Below are 14959 nucleotides of genomic sequence, written 5' to 3' on the forward strand. Positions count from 1 at the left end.
ATTGTCCAAGATGGCATGTAGTTTGGACAGCATCCTCCTATCTGACACACCCGACAGAGAGTCCAGATCCACCCCCACAACGTCACTGGCCTTGCGAATCAGTTTGTAGAGTCTGTTGGCGTCCGCTACCCTCAGCCTGCTGCCCCAGCATGCAACAGCAAAGAGGATAGCACTGGCCACCACAGACTCATAAAACATCTTCAGCTTTGTCCAGCAGATGTTGAAGGACCTCAGCCTCCTCAGAAAATAGAGACGGCTTTGGCCCTTCCTGTAGAGGGCTTGAGTGTTCTTGGCCCAGTCCAGTTTATTGTCTAAGTGCACTCCCAGGTATTTGTAGTCCTCCACAATGTCCACACTGACCCCCTGGATGGAAACAGGGCTCACTGCTGCCTTGCCTCTCCTTAGATCCACCACCAGCTCCTTGGTCTTTGTCACGTTAAGATAAAGAAAAAAAAGAAACATTTCACTTACCAAAAAGAAACTAACCTGCAAGTAGATTTTTTTTGGACATTAACCATTTTAAAATTATTTTAATTGAAGAAAACCAAGAGTCCCACACTGTCCATCAGGGATCTAATAAAGTAGATAAAATCAGTGATGGTCCATCACTTGTACTGATTTTATTGCATTTACAGTGTGCAGGATTCTTTGTTTTCTACAAACAAATTTGGCTAAAGTTCTCGGCCAAATATCCTGATGATTCAGGTATTGGATGTCTTCCATTTAAGGATTTAACACTTTGTGGATTGTTTTCTTCCAGACAGCTTTATGTGACATGAAAGTCAAACTGAAGGGACACATAAAACATAAAGCAATTGCCACATTGCTTATATACAATAAGCAGGATTAAGATTGACGAAGTGTTTCGCCACAGTCATTTAAGTCAAAACTGTTAATCCTAAATTGCCAATGATAAGATAGATTAGATTTTAGGAAATAGATGAGAGAAAAGCTGCCCAGATACAGTAGGTAGCATGATACAGGTCGGCAACTATCAAAGAGGCTAATGCATGTGGCAGCTTTGTGTGCCGAAAAGAAGCTTTGAAGGCTGAACATCTTAAGATCTCTTAAAACTTATGGTAGACAGAATTATGCAGTATCATTCAACATTTCCAATGTAATATACTGTATATTGGCTTATACTAAATAAGAAAAAAGCAAAAGTACACTTTGTACGTCAGGAACTCAAAACAGGGTACATTACGTTGCATGCAACAGCTGCTACGTAAGGCTGCAGAGGCCATGTAAAAACACTGACCATATTGCAAAACTAGAGAGGGTTAAAGGAAGAAACATGTGAGCATCCAACGGTGTTCATGCATGAATGATTGGGTCGAGACGTGAGGTGGCCAATCAACTGCAATAGGCGGAGATTAACCTTGCTGGCATTGGAATGGGAGACGTGCGTGTAAAAAAGGCAGGGGAAACCCCAGGCTATGGCGTGGAGGAGCAGCAGGCACATAATGAGCGATGGGCAGGGGCCTTGCACCTAATGGGAAGATTTATTATCTCTCACTATCAATTAATCCCTTTGGACAGACCGGGGCCAGCAGGAACGCATCAGGAGTATGTAAAAGAGAGAGATATGACAAGGGAGGATGGGAGACAGCTAGATGAAGAGAGAGAGAGAGAGAGATGTGAAAGGACATGAGAGATGGAGAGAGCAGGAGCAGTGGGACGAAATGAAAAAAATATGGGGTGACAATAAGAAAAAGGTAAAGAGAATGAGGGCATGATTTGAAGATAATAGTTACAAAGATTTAGGAGGTATAGACGGACAGTGAAGGAAGAACTAAGGGTTAATAAAACGGTACAAAAGAGCTGTAGTTGGTAATAAGATATGAGTGAGAAAAGGCTACAAGAAAGAACAAATAATGAGTGAAGCAACAGTAGATGAAGAAATCCCTAGACGTCTATAGGAGATTCAGGGAACATGAAACAGAATTTGGGAAGACAACACTACATGCTAATGTGTGCACATGCTTTTGAAGAACAGCTACATTTTCACTGGAAAACACTGAGCTGGACTGGTGGTGAAATAATGTAGATCATCTCTGGAAGTAGTAATATAGACTTTAAGAAATAAGCCTTTTTGAAAATAAACTGCACATTTACTAAATGGATTTTAATGAAAGGAATTATTCCACTCAAAAAGGCAGCTGTATGTGGCGGCAATCAATTAAGTCAGAGTGGCTTTAAGGAAAAGGGACAGTTTTCTTTTTATGATGGAAAGTCTATATTTGATTTAATGTTAATAGGTCTCAGCCTAATGTAAAACCATAAACTATTTATCTAGAGTGGTTTTACATAGTGTTCCTCATGTTGTGAATAGCAGAGGCAATGAATGACATTAGGACTTACAGTACAGTCCTCAATGTCAAGTCCTCAGATTTGTTCTCACATATTTCACGGTACTGTACCATGTATGATAAGTGAAGTGCCGCATGGAGAAAGTACAACCTAAAGCTGACCTCCAGCGTCTTTCCCATTATGGAGACCGCCTCGGTCTGTTACTCATGCATGCTTGTGGTGGTTTTCTCACTCTGGTGGCACATGTCCAGACCAGTGCTCTTTTTGATGACCTTGACAGGGCAGACAGTGGGTGATGTTATGCTTGACACTCCAGGGCGATGTGCTGGAGCCCGATGGCTGTGCATCATCGACCCATTTGGGGGTGAATGAATGTCGACCCACGCCATGCCCATTTCTGTGGACCCACTGGGTAAGAGACCATCCTAGCTGAAGCTGCATCAGAGAATTGGCTTGATAGGAAAGCCAGTGTGCGCTGAACCTTATTATGGGCAATGTCATCATCCCAGAAAACTGAATTCCCTCTAGGAAGCACAGGATATACTGTAAAGGATGCAGCTGAACAAAAATTGTTCTGGAGGAATGAAGGTAGGTATCACCTTCGAGGAACACAGGGTAGTACAAACCAAGCATTGAAAGTTAAATTTAAAGTTAAAATCCTTAAGGCTTTTATGAAATCAAACCACGATTGTAATACTATGTATGGTCATCATTTTTCATTAGTGGCCATTCATTGCGTTTGTACATTCTATAATTTTTTTTTATATAGATACAATATAATAGATTTAATTTCCTATTTTCATATATTAGATATTTGCATAATATAGATGTCATTGTTGGTGGCAGAGTCTGCCATTCCTGCGTTGTATTCAGGTTGCCTTTACATGTACAAGGAATTCACATGAAAATATGCAGCATGTAATCCACATTACAGTAATTCCTTTTCAATGACACCAGCCTCACTATTGTTCAACATTGCGTACTGCTGCTGCTTCCCAATAAAAGTGTTTAACTGGCGAATCACATGCTGGCGCTTTTCTAGCAGTTGCTGATTCTAAAATTGTCTACATAAGTCTGCCTATGATTTTTAATTTTTGCAAGAGACTAAGAAGAGAGCCACAGTGATCTGTTAGGTGAAGGCCACAATCTGCACATCTCTACTGATGCATTTTCATTTGTCTAGGCAGTGGGCCAAAGAAGCTGGATTACAAGACTATTAGAAGGTCGATAGCACTGTCCTTCCCCATACCATTAAATATGATGAACAATTAATAAGTTTGTAATTAGAACACACCATACTACTCTAATGAAGTGGCACCACAGAGGAATGCTCATGCATATTCTACATTCAATAATTAGCTCGGCATTACATGTATCGCATTTGTACAGGGAGACACCATATGGCAGAATGAGAGAAAACGATTGTTTATTCCAGACCCCATCTCTTTTATTGCGAATCACTGACAGCACCAGTATCAGCTTTATCCTCACACCATCATGTTGAATTATCCATTTGACTCTAGGTGAAATAGCCTGATAGAGACATTGCCCATGAAATGCCTTCGTGACTTGCTCTTTTTGTTCTGTTTGACCCTGATAATGACTGGAATAGAGGCTTTCCATGAATATAAATATAGAACTGGATGAAGGGCAATTTTTTTCCAGCATACATAAAATAACACAATTGAACATTTAATGTGGAGTAGTGTTCATCAAGAAGGTGCCGTGCTTTTGCAGTTCAACAGTGCGTTGTGCACTCAGTGGCCACTCTATTAGGTACACCTCTTCATTTACGTAAATCACTCACTCCTCTAGAGAAGTAATATGCTAATGAAGCCTAAGTATACTGTAAAGTTTAAATAAACGATGGTTTGTGCCAGCATCAGAGACCCTACTAAAAAATTGTGTGACAGACAAAATACATGCAGTCAGCTGCAGTACTGAGGGCAATAACATCTTGTTCCAAGGAGGTGTCAAGGAATGATGACTCTCATTCAAGCTGACAGGCTGGCCACAAGTACAAAAAGATTATCCCGGTATAACAGCAATGTGTAAAGGGCAAGTCATTAATACACAGCTCATGAACCAGAATATCTTAAGCCATGATATAGTGGTAATGGAGTAATAGAAAAATGCTGTATGGCTTTCTAGTGCAACATAACAATGAGAAAGAATCTGTTGTAAACAATATGAATCCATCTGATTGTGCTAGTAGCAGTAGTGGCGTATTGATATTGGATTGTTTTCATTACACCATTTCATACCAATAAAATATCAGTTGTAAGCTAACCTCTTCTTGCTTACTATATGTAGCTTCAAATTACCTTTGCGAATTATATTTCGGGTATTGCACAGACGTAGATGTTAAACTAAATTAAATATCCATATCAATGCTTAATGTTAAGGAAATGGAAGATAAATAATCACATACTGTACACAAAAAGATAGTAAAAGTATGTTTCTAATTGCAATTATAGTATTGGTATTTGAAGACATCGCTCAATTGCTTTGAGGTTTTTAAGCAAAAAGTTGATGTGGAAGGTATGGCATTTAATAAGACACAAATACAACAAAAGCAGTTGTAGAGTAGATATTGTCTGTGCCAAGACGGTTTCAGGAACCTAACCCTCAGAAATCCTTCAAAAGATATAACACTCATTTTTGTCTCAACTGTCACCAAAATAACCACATTTGTTAAGGAGTGCTGATTCAAAGTGATTTCCACCCAGATTGTGTGTCCCCACACATTCAGAATTTGTTGCGTTTTCTGTTGCAAGACTAAACATATCAGCCAAAACAATGATTCATAGCCACCAAAATGATTTTGAATGTTTCACTAAAGTTACTTAAAAAAAAAAAAAAAAAAAAGATGTTACCCAGTCACCAAAGACCGAGATCCCTTTGAAAGCTTCAGCATCATGGACGTCATTGGGGGGCTGAAGCTATTCTAAAATGTTCCTAAGTCCCCAAAGTAATACGATTTTTTTTTTTTTACACTACACTCTATTACTCACTACGTGGAATGAATCTTCTTTCAGCATCCATCTGTTGGTGTCATCGTGCACTGCATTCTGTTTTATTTTTATTTCACAAACTGTCTACTGGTCGAAATGACAGTGTTTTAGAGACAAGCTGATGAGTGGCCGCTTGCACGTTAACGGTATGTGGATAACTGAGGTAGAGAGTTACTGAAGAGAGCGAGCTCCAGGCAGCATTAAAACAAAGCAGTAAATAAGCCATCTATCCATCCATGCATCCATCCATGCATCCAGACTGAGAAGGGTGATACCCCTGTAATTGGCACACACCCTCTAGTCCCCGTTTTTGAAGAGGGGAACCGTCACTCCATAGTCACGGTCCAAGACCTCCACGCAATGTTGAAGAGCGTGGCAACCAAGATAGCCCCTCCACACCCAGAGCTTTCAGCGTTTCTTTGCCACTGTGGAATTGTTTACCTCAGCAATTTCACCAGTGAAATTGACAACAATCCCTAATCATCCTCCAGCTCTTCCTCTACCAAAGAGGGTGTGTTAGTTGGATTTAGGAGTTCCTCAAAGTGCTCCTTCCACCGCCCTATTACCTCCTCAGGTCAGGTCAACAGCATCCCATCCTTACTGTACATAGCTTGGATGGTTCCCCACTTCCCCCTCCTGCGGTGGCGGTTTTACAGAATCACCATGGTGCCGACCGTAAGTCCTTCTCCATGTCTTCTCCGAACTTCTCCCGCACCCGCTGCTTTGCCTCTCTAACGGCAGAGGCTGCAGCCCTTCGGACCCTTTGGGACCTTGCAACTGCTTCTGGATCCCTCTGGGATAGCATATCCTGAAAAGACTTCTTTAGTCAGACGCCTTCCCTAACCAACGGTGTCCACCGCAGCTTAGCAATGGAAACTTTGAACATTGTCCACTCCGGTTTAATGCCCCCAGCCTTCACAGGGATGCATGAAAAGCTCCACCGGAAGAGTGAGTTGGAAGTCTGTCGAACAGGGGCCTCCTCCAGACGTTCCCAGTTTACCCGCACTACCCTTTTGGGATTACCCGGTCTCAAAACCTATTTGGTGATCAGTTGACAGCTCAGCCCCTCTCTTCACCCTGGTGTCCGAAACACACATCATCATCCCTATGTTTGAACATGGTGTATGTTATAGACAATCCATGACTAGCACAGAAGTCCAACAACAGATAACTACTCTGGTTTAGATCAGGGAGGCTTTTCCTCCCAAACACGCCTCTCCAAGTATCTCCATCATTGCACACGTGTGCGTTGAAGTCCCCCATTATCCCCACACCTGCCCGGCACCCTACACCGTGGACAACTCTGGAGTAGAACAGAGTTCAACCCCTATCCAGGAGTATGGTTCAGTAACCGAGACTGTGCATAAAGGTACGCTCCATCAGATCTAACTGGTAGCGCTCTATCTTCCACACAAGTTCCAGCTCCTTCCCCCACAAAGAGTTGACATTCCACGTCCTCAGAGCCAGCCTCTGCCACCCGGGTCCGGTCCATTGAGGCCGCTTCATGTAGCACCACACCCGACCCCAGCGGTTCCTCCCACAGTTCTGGGCCCATGGGATGGAGAGAAGGGTGCCACGTAGTTTTTTCAGTAAAGAAATAAAGATGAGAAATAAAAAGGTTTTTGCCGATTTATCACTCATGATTCTGAGAGAGGCGGTTTGAATGAGGTCAGTAGTGGTCTACAGAAATAAAAAAAGTGTGGGGTGTTTTGTTTTCTTCTAACATGCATTTGTTGCCAGGTCTAGGCAACAAGGCATAGCATAAAACACAATTATTTCATGATATGTATTATAGATGCTAAATTCTGACCAACTTAACTTTCTGCATTCATTTGCTGTAATAAATTAAACAGGTATGTAGATTGTGCTTAAATGTAGACTAGGCAATACATGAAGATAAATACATACTGTACCTACATACATACATACATACATACTAAAACTTCTATTCATCTCGCCATCAGGTTTTTAAATTCAGACCCACTTTGAATTGTGTCATCCATATTGCAACAAGCTAGTTCAGTGTATCATGCCTGACTGGGGCAGTTGATTGGGCTGCCTTGTTCAGTGCAGCGGCACTGAGAACATTATATTTCACACAAGTTAAGCTCTTTTTTTTGTAAATGAAGTCCAACGAATCTTTCGGGTTGTAATGAACATCTAACCGAACGCCTCGTTCATGGTTCAATACAAATACACTTTGTGTATCGTTACACCCCTAGTAATTAAATTGTGTTATTTTGACCTGCAACTTATCTAATGGTATTACTTTACCACACATTTACACGGGAAAAACAGACTTAACAGAGGTTAAGTCTTAGCCTACAGAAGAACTCAGCCTACCCTCTGGCCTACTTAAATCCCCCCATGCAACTTTAAATAAATCTAAAAGCTAACAGTTTGTAAGTAAGATTTTGCGAGGAACAGTGTTGCAGCACTGGTGAACTGGTAAACCTTGAGACCAACGTATAACCAACTGCTATCTGTTGAGTTTTCCTCCCGTTACTCCGTCCTCTGTGACTGTCTACAGTTAGAAACTAAGCTGCACACGATGCAGGGAACAACTGACTGGCACATGAGCAAACAGCATTACGGAGCGGTGGATGGTCTATGCAAAAAAAAAAAAAAAAAGAGCAAATTCCATCGTGGAAAGTAGAAATCGTGATCGTGATTTAAAATTTGATTAATTGTGCAACCCTAAGTCCATGCATAGAAGAATATCACTTGAGATGAAAACAGGGACAGCTTTGCATTATTCTCACAGATCCAAATACCTTAAAAGCAAGCTTCATCCAATTGTGAGGTGTAAAGCTCATCGCAAGCAGGGGGCATTAGAATTAAAAAGGGAGTCACATTACTTTCCTTGCTGGTGAGGTGCTAGCACCAGCTCTACATCTGTAGGATGGCTTTCATTCCACTATTGTTTTCATTCCCTATGGGATTGCACATTTGAACTAATCTATCAATGATTGAATAGTTCTCTTTTGTAGTGACTCTGCAGTCTGCCAAATGTGAGTCAGTATGATAGTGAGACTGAGTTACTAGCCAGTATCTTGTGTTGCTTTGCATCTAAAACAAAAGACCTGCCTAAGTAATCATGGTTAGGTTTGTCTAACATTATGACCACAGCGTATTTTTTTGAGGTGTGGACTTGTTGTGTTAAGCAGGTCTCTCTCATCATCAAACAGGAAGTCCAAAACTATTTGCCCGCTTCTACAGTACTTGAGGAGATACTGTCAGTGTTTTATCCTAAGGTTGCTTGCAGCCAACAGAAAGGCTGTTTGATGTTGGCTCAGGACCAGACTTCATTCGATTGCAGAGGGGGATGAAGTTCAACAGCAGATGATTTGCTATTCTCTATAAAACTCCATCCATACATTTCCATGCTTCAGCTTGGCAAGCTGCCAATGCATCCAGCATGTAAACTTCCCTAAAATTAGCTTATAACATACAAAGACTGTTTTTGAAAAAACATCAAGATTTTATAAAGGCAATGTTTACCACTTATGGTTTGATGTGGCTTTTAGCATTACGGGTGAATGGGTTTGTGCTGACTTCTCTGCACAGTCTTGTCAGTTAAAGTAAAAGTACATTTTCAGAATTGGCTTTCAACAGCTACCCTGACTTGATCATCGTGACACTTTTAAGGATCACTTTCTTTTACTGCAAAAGTGTTAGGCCAATTTTGCTTTACTATGGCAGAGGGGCCGTAATTATACTAGAAACTAAAATCTGTTTTGCTCTTTCTGGCTCCTTAGCAAAACATGTAAAATCGGCAGCAATGGAATCCAGAGATTCTCTCGTCTTTCTCTTCCATAAGAGGACATTATATGGCCTGTCCACAGTGAAGGTGCTAGACGGTGTCTGGCTGACTGGGTTTATGGGCTGTGAAGGCCAATTTGAGCAGCCTGCAGATGGAGTCCAAAACCGCCGTGTCACGTTCCTCCCTCTCGCTCTCCAATAGAACGTTAAAGAAGAGAAGGACAATATCACTAAGGAAACAAAACTCCTTTTCAAAAACTATTGGACATTTCAAGTGGTGCAGGCATGGATTTGTGTATCGTAAATGGCTCATTAATATTAAATAAGGAAGTGACAGTTGGAGGGACTTGGCATACGCTCTTGGCACCTCAAACAGAATTGCATGTGATGGCTGGGTGCTTTGTTTAACCCAATATGTGGTGGTTAAGCGAAAGAACAGCTGCTTTGGACCTCTAAGACCAAGGTGATTGGCATTGCTGAGATAATGTTGAACAACTGAAAAATAACTATCACGTAAATTTAACAAATACCTGTTGTTGTGTTTTTAATTTTTACATTTATTACTGAATAACAATTACTCCATCTCTTTAAATAAGTCCTATTTTAATGAAGACAAAGGATTCATGTGTTATCTTGAATATTGCACAGACTCTGGACATCTGTTTGATCATGAACACGTTTGTTATTAATGATTAGTTTTTTTTCTATTATATTCAGAGTTAGGTTTGGCTTCCAAAACCGCCTGTACGACCGTTACCTATCGGACTGGATAGCATTTCGGTTCCAAATGCATGCACTGCACTCTGCAGCCTGATGCTGGTTAACATTATATAGCAGGTTTTGTTAGCCAACCATTAGCTGGCTTAAAGTGTGGCTGTATCTCATTTGAAATGAATCCAACACTGGGGCGTGCATCCGTCTGCAGCTTTAAGCAGCGGTATCGAGAAAAAAAATCTAATGATACCAACTCTATTCAGAGCTGGGTTCAAGTCTTTTGGATCTGGCTTTTTTAATATATCTTGGCAGGGTTTCCCTTGTTTTAGACAGTCAACTAACATCACCTTATGCCACACACTTAATATGCAGTTGTAAACAAAGCCGCACACTGTAGCCATAAAGCGCATGATTAAAACATGTGTCTTGCTTTCAGTATTTATGGCAGATGTCTTCTGTTGTGCTAGACTGGTTTTAATATCCACACATAGCTACAAAATTGTTAATGTGTAGCCACTGAAAATGCCAATTTATGTCACCCATTGTATTTTATTCTTGCGGCTCCGTGTTGCCTGTGTTTATGGGTAAGGCCAAATGTAAAGTCATATTTAATTACAGAGCATTATTGCTCGATGAGGCTTTGTTAATGCAAGCTAGTGTCTCAGACATATAACATAAAGAGATAGCACCTGTAGCTGAGCATAAAGGAACAGTGTACATTACCTTTTTTGGTAACATGGAATAACTGAGTAATTAAATTCATGAGTCCATTCCCTGCAGTACATTTGGGAATATAATACATACACTATTAGTATTAGTATTATTAGTGATAGTACTCTTTTTGATTAAATTAGATGACACGTTTTCTTGGTATTGTTTATTTGTTAAATCAGGGGGATTGGAATTAATGTGTGTCAGGAAAGTGACCCGGAAAGCTGCTTACTGGAACTCCTCCAAGCGCTCAAGTCATACTTTGCAATAATAAGCCTCAGGTCTGAGTGAAGATTTGGGACCCCCACAACAATTACACAGCACTGCCTTTGACTATCCCGACTAAACAACCGTTAAGAAATGCTGTTTGGCATGAAGCGAATGGCATGGACTTCGTTGGCGGTTTGTGGCATTGCACATGGGAAGTCCTTCAAAGTCAGCCGTCGTGCCGCAGGCAGCATTCTAATGAGGTCATCAATAACCTGCAACAGCTGCTCAGAGAGAGAGAGACCTCATCTGTTAAGCTCTAGCCACCAGTGACTCTGCTGTAACTGAATAAACTGTTCCAAAATAATGAGAGGTATTCTACTGAACATACAGCACCACTTCACTATAAACAATTAATTGGTGGAACGGCAGTATATTTAAAAAGTGACAGCAGTGACAGTGAATGAAAAGGTTGCAAGTAAATCCTTCAGAGACTGTCACTTAATCCAGTGTGATACTTTGGTAGAACAATGTCACCCACTTAAAAATGATGGAGTCCCACTTTGGGCCAATGAGGAACAAGTAAACAAACATTGTAGGATTGAAAATACGGTCCAAAAAAAAGACAGTCCCCATCAACAGATACTCAAAATCGGATTACCAGCATTATAGATTGTGTTGATGATCTGATACATGGACGCAGACAGATTAAAAGAAGGGTTGACAAGGAACAACAAACAACCTTTGTCATAATCATTTGTTGGGACCGATCAGTGTGGTTGAACACTATCTTGTGGATAAAATCAGAGCATCAGTCTTCCTTGACAAAGGATTGTGGCTTACATGAAAATTCAACAGCCTAAGAATTCGCAACCTCTATGAGGAAGAGGGTTCAAAATGGCCGCAGGTCCAAGAGCCCTGACTACCAATTGACCGGAGAACAAAAAGCCCTGATTTCCTATTAGCAGTGGGGACCCTGAACGCAGCAGGGGTTTGTGACTAGATGATCTGAGGAATAAAAACCTCCTACACACATTTTTCTTCGTCATCCACTGCTAGCGACAGCTGCTACAGGGTGCTCGAAGTCAAACGTTTGTACTTTAAATAGTTCTATTTACAGAAAAATTTAACTATTTTTAGTGTTCTGGTGAACATCCTGTATCCTGAAGGAACACACATCTAGTAGTTCATACCTGCAGAGAGAGAAAACAATGTTTCTCTTCAAGAAAATTGGATATTGGACACCGCGTTTACGTGAATCACTGACAAGTGAACCGTTTTTTTCTTCTGTTTAGCGTGGAGATCTATGGACTAAACAAGTGAAAACACACATTGAGTGTGATTTGATTAATAAGTACTACTGATGCAAATCTGACTAGTATTCTGATCGTGACCCCGAGTCCTATTCAATTCTGTGAAAGAACCAGATCACAGTATACTGTTGATGTTGTGTTAGACACTGTAGCTTGTTGGAAACTGTAATTGCTACATCGTTATCTCCCACTGCAAAGAAGCTTAGTTATTGTACAAGCAAGGTATTGCCTCCCGTTAGTCAGTCGAACCACTGGTAACGGCAATAGGGCTGGGCCGATTACAGCAATATCCTATATACAATACTGGGCCACTAGCACGGCAAAGACATCAGCACGGATTCAAGAATTTATGGAGTGAAAAAAACAAAAACTTAATTTGATCGTCACTTCAGCTTTGCAAATGAGGACAGTTAGTTTATTGAGCTGAGGTGGACATGGACACATTAAGGTTAAGGCTGCAGTGTTTCCCTTTGCACATTAGCCTAGCAGCTAGTGGAGTTCCCTTCTGCTTATAGCTTCATCCCAACAAAACCGCACAGTTGAGTTTCATGCATGTTTTGTAGCCTAAACAGAGCGGTTTGTATTGGTTATATCAGAGAGAGCAACACGTCAGCGCACTGCTGAGTTGCCCTACTGCTTTCTGTCTGCTCAGCTGCTAAGACCACTGTGCAGCGAAGCATCTGCCCATGAGGGGCAGTAGCTCAGTCCGTAGGGAGTATGGTGGTGAACTGGTAGCTGGAGAGATGCCAGTTCACTTTTTGGGCACTGCCAAGGTCCTCTTGCAAGGTACCAAAACCCCCAACTTCTCGGGGCACCATTCCATGGGCAGCCCCCCCCCCCCCCCCATTCTAACATTTCTCCATTAGTGCATGTATAGGAACTGAGCATGTGTGTGTACTTCAGGCCAATGTGTAATGTGTGTAATAAAAACAGAGTTTTAATTTCCCCTTGTGGGATTAATAAAGTTTAAAACATTATTAATATTATTATTAATATTATATAAAACGTATTAGATACATTTCCCAATAATTGAATCTGTACCTTTACCAATTCCCGACACATTTATCATAGTCTATGATAGTCTGGTTGGGTTCTGGTGTGCTAGCTCCAGTACATGAAAAGGCCAAAGTGACCTTCTGGTTTTGATATTGGTAAAATTGAGATGAATGGATTTGATCCTTACTTTCAAAACCTGAAACATGTCAGTGTCAAGCTTTGGTTGGTTTTCATCATCATTGCATGGTTGACCCCTTCTCTGCCTCACTGTTGGAGGCACCACAAGCTCATCTATTTGTGTGACATTTGCGGCATGGCACCTGTAACCTGGAGAACTCTTCTTACCCCGCTGTAGCGGTCAGTAGAACATGAACAAAGACAGCAAGATCTCTATCCCTCTCTCTTGCTCTCTGTTAAGAATTTAGCCCACAGTTTATTCTTGCTCAGATAAAGCAACACTAAAAACACAAAACAGGTGCAAATCTGCTTGCTAGTAACAACTTGTCTGCCAGCCTACTTAGAAAGAAATGCTAGGGAGTAATGTTTAAAGGTGACATGGTGCTTTTTGGATGCTTTTATATAGACCATAGTGGTCCCTTAATACTTTATCTGAAGTCTATTTCCCAAAGTGCAGCCTTGGTGCAGAATTACAGCCTCTACAGCCAGTCCCACAATGAGCTTTCCTTAGGAGGTACCATTTCTGTGTCATTAGCTTTTGAGGAGGAGAGAGGGGAATAGACAGAAATCATCATTGACTTAGCCATTTAACCTAATTTTAATCTTGTTGTTTTAGTTGGTTATAAATATGCGTTACCGCTTCATCTGCCATTGACATTATGTTTTATATTTGTTTTGTGGTACCATAGATTTGTGCCTTGCGACTCCTCAGCTTCTTGGATAAGAAGTGTTATCTGTACAGAAGCAGGTCGCCACTCCTATCTAATATCCATTATATAACTGCCACAGCCACAGATAAATCCCACCACGTTTCGAAACTGTGCCACAGGTGTTCCATACACCAAAAATAACCAAATACAGTCAGAACCACAAACAATTGGGACTATTTGCTGAGTCACCGACTTACAAAAATAGGATTGTATGAGTGAATGCTTGGGTCACAAAGCTAAAATATTTGTTATGTAGTGTCGTAAATTGAATGTAACATTATATTCTGTTTTCAGTAACCATTTTTGATTAAATTACAATTTAATTTACAGCTATTCCAAAGCAACTTTAATTTGAAATGCACAACACTATACCTGTTGCCCACTCAAATCCTGTTACTTTTAAGATAATTCTCTCAGAGCAAAATGTATCCTTTAATGGGGGAGTTGGCCTTACTATGATGTTGGGCAACATGAATATCGTTTCTGATAAGCCCCTTTTTCTCTGTAGTTCTGCCACGATGGCTCACATGCAGAGGCAAGTAGGGAGGTGGTGGAAGGATTAGGAAGAGGTTATATCTGAGGCTCACTTGCAGAAGGGCACGCCAAGGGTGGCCATACAGGTTCCGCAGATGCTGTTGGAGCATGGCCACAGAGTCACCGATTTGAAACAGAAGCCCTAGCTAATTTTAAGAAATAAGAAAAGAAGCAGCTGACAGCTGCCTCACACAATAATAATTTAAATCCAATGTAAAGTTAATGAATGGAACGGGATTTTAAAATAAATGCATTTGGTCTCCTCTTTAAATGCAACCAAGCAACACATAAATCTGATACGGACGCTTATAGTACCAAAATACCCATTTCTTATGAGCCTTTAGACTCTCCTACCCTCCATTCTCTCGGTTTTATTATGATGGTTTTCTTGCATTAATGCATATCATCTGTCAATTAACCACCTTGATTACACAGTACATTTATTTACCTAATGGAATCTACTTAGCCCTGCCAGTCTTCTTCAAAATGATGTATTGCTCTTATTGATGGA

This window comes from Etheostoma cragini, chromosome 6, assembly GCF_013103735.1.
Source record: "Etheostoma cragini isolate CJK2018 chromosome 6, CSU_Ecrag_1.0, whole genome shotgun sequence".
In the NCBI taxonomy this organism is placed as follows: Eukaryota; Metazoa; Chordata; class Actinopteri; order Perciformes; family Percidae; genus Etheostoma; species Etheostoma cragini.